Below are 2,311 nucleotides of genomic sequence, written 5' to 3'. Positions count from 1 at the left end.
TTATTGACAATCAGAATTAGTATGTCCTATTTGACCACATAAATCACATGAGATGCTAGATGGTGTATTAATGGCTGCAATATTAAAAGCATCAAACTTCTTATTCAGATTAGCAAGTTGTGCAGATATGGCTGCAAGGGAATCGATATGGTCTACTCCCCTCTGATTGGTTCGATCATTGCTCCACTGGTAGCTATTTGACACCATCTCCTCTATTAGGTCATAAACTTCTTCCGGTGTTTTCCTCATGACCGTACCACCTGCGGCTGCATCAATAATAGATCAATTAGAGGGGTTAATACCATTGTAAAAAGTCTGAATCTGTCGCCAGGATGGTATCCCATGGTGAGGACACTTCCTAAGAATTTCCTTGAATCGTTCCCATGCTTCATACAAGGACTCGCTCTCAAATTGAGCAAAAGTGGTAATATCATTAATTAATTTTGTTGTTTTGGAGGGTGAGAAATATTTAGTCAAAAATTTCTGGGTTAAATCATTCCAAGTGGTGATGCTTCCTATAGGGAGTGAGTTGAGCCAATCTTTAGCTCTATCACGCAATGAAAAAGGAAATAATCTTAACCTAATTGCATCATCACTAACTCCATTGTGTTTAAATGTATCACATATTTCAAGGAAGTTAACGATGTGTGCATTAGGGTCATCACTTGGTAATCCACTAAACTGAATACTAGTTTGGATCATTTGAATTTTTGCGGGCTTTATTTCAAAATTATTGGCGTGGATGGTAGGCTTGCAAATGCTGGATGTCACCCCATCAATGTTTGGCCAAGCATAGTCCAAGAGGGTGCGATTTCCTTCGCCCTTTGCAACAAACGAAGGGTCATTTCAATTTCTGGATCGAATTCAGCTAACCCTTCCTGTCTAGTGCGTGTCATGCACTAGAAAATCTGAACCAACAAAAAAAATTCGAACAAACAAATAAAAATAATAACAGAAATAAAAGAAATAAAAGGAAAAAGAAAAAAATAATAATAACAGAAATAAAAGGTCCAAATTAATCAAGGTTAACAAATTCTAATATTATTTTAGGATTAAATCCCCGGCAACGGTGCCAAAAACTTGATAGCTATAAATATATAACTCTAGCAAGTGCACTAGTTATCAAGTAGTATAATAATATCGTTCCCACGGGGATTTAACAAAATAAGTATTAGAATCACAGTCTTCCTTAATTATTTGGACAATCGAAATTCAGATTTTAGGAAGCAAGAACTACTGAAAATAAAACTAGAAAAAGAAAATAAAAACAAGGGTGATGACTAATCGAATATGCAAATGATGGAATCGCTAGGACTTTTGGTCCACCTAACTAATGCAATGAATATTGATGGGTCCAATTATCCAAGACTAATGGTTATTCCCATAAGCTGAGATTTTCACAAATTTATTTAATATTCTCTCTCGAGATATACTAAACCTACGCCCATCAGGTAACCCTTCGATCTCTCGAGTAGAGCTCTCAAAATGGAAGTGCATTAGGTCCAAGAAAACCATTAAATTCAAATGAATCATGTATATATATTACTATATACCATTCAATTCACACTATGAATTATTCTGTCAATTATGTGAATTCCTCTCTCAGTTCATTCACATAACCCAAATCAATTAAGAGGTGGCCAAGCTCTTAATTGCATTAAGCACAATAATTCATAGACTATATGGAAATCACAATCTTGGATAAATCAAGAAGATAAAAATATATTCATTAACATGGTTAGGCTTTCCACAGCCCTAGCAAGAAACAAATCATTTCATAATGGAAGAATTAAAACAAACAAAGGGGAAGAAAGAACTCTTGAATTCGCCCATGGTGTTGAGATCTCCTCTTCTTGAAATTTCTTGAATTCTTGAACCTTTCTTGAACCCTTCTTGACTGATTGCTCCTTGCTCCTTGATTCAAATCAGAAGTTGAATGATTGCATGATTCAGTGATCAAGTCATCCCTAAAGCTGGTCTGCCCCCTCCTTTATATAGATTAATGGGGAGGGGGTGGTCTCCTACTTTCTCTTGAAGTTGATCTTTACAAGAAATAGAAAATCCAATCCTAATTCTAATCCTATCTTTTTATCTCTTGAACTCAATCCCTTTTTCACTCTAAGATTACATCAAGAATTTAGATCTAGAAGGATTCTTCTTAGTTTCTTGTTCTTGGATTCGTAATAGACCTCCTCTGCGAATTGGGTTTCAGCCAGGCTTTTCTGCGAGTTGGGCTTCAGCTCCAGATTGGGCCTTCCTACGAAATTTCCCTGACATGAAATTCAATGCAGGCCGAATCCAGATTGGGCCT

The 2,311-nt window shown here is 36.2% G+C and overlaps 1 non-coding gene across 1 annotated transcript; it reads left to right on the top strand.

The window, feature by feature from the left end:
* The first annotated feature begins 337 nt into the window (after positions 1-337).
* On the top strand, positions 338-444 carry LOC148790391 (small nucleolar RNA R71). Its single transcript, XR_016079080.1, has one exon. It is a non-coding gene; the product is annotated as a small nucleolar RNA R71 (small nucleolar RNA).
* Positions 445-2,311: the final 1,867 nt, after the last annotated feature.

The sequence above is a fragment of the Nelumbo nucifera genome, chromosome 7, assembly GCF_055504915.1.
Source record: "Nelumbo nucifera cultivar China Antique chromosome 7, China Antique-T2T, whole genome shotgun sequence".
Lineage (NCBI taxonomy): Eukaryota > Viridiplantae > Streptophyta > Magnoliopsida > Proteales > Nelumbonaceae > Nelumbo > Nelumbo nucifera.
This window is presented reverse-complemented; position numbering and strand designations above follow the sequence as displayed.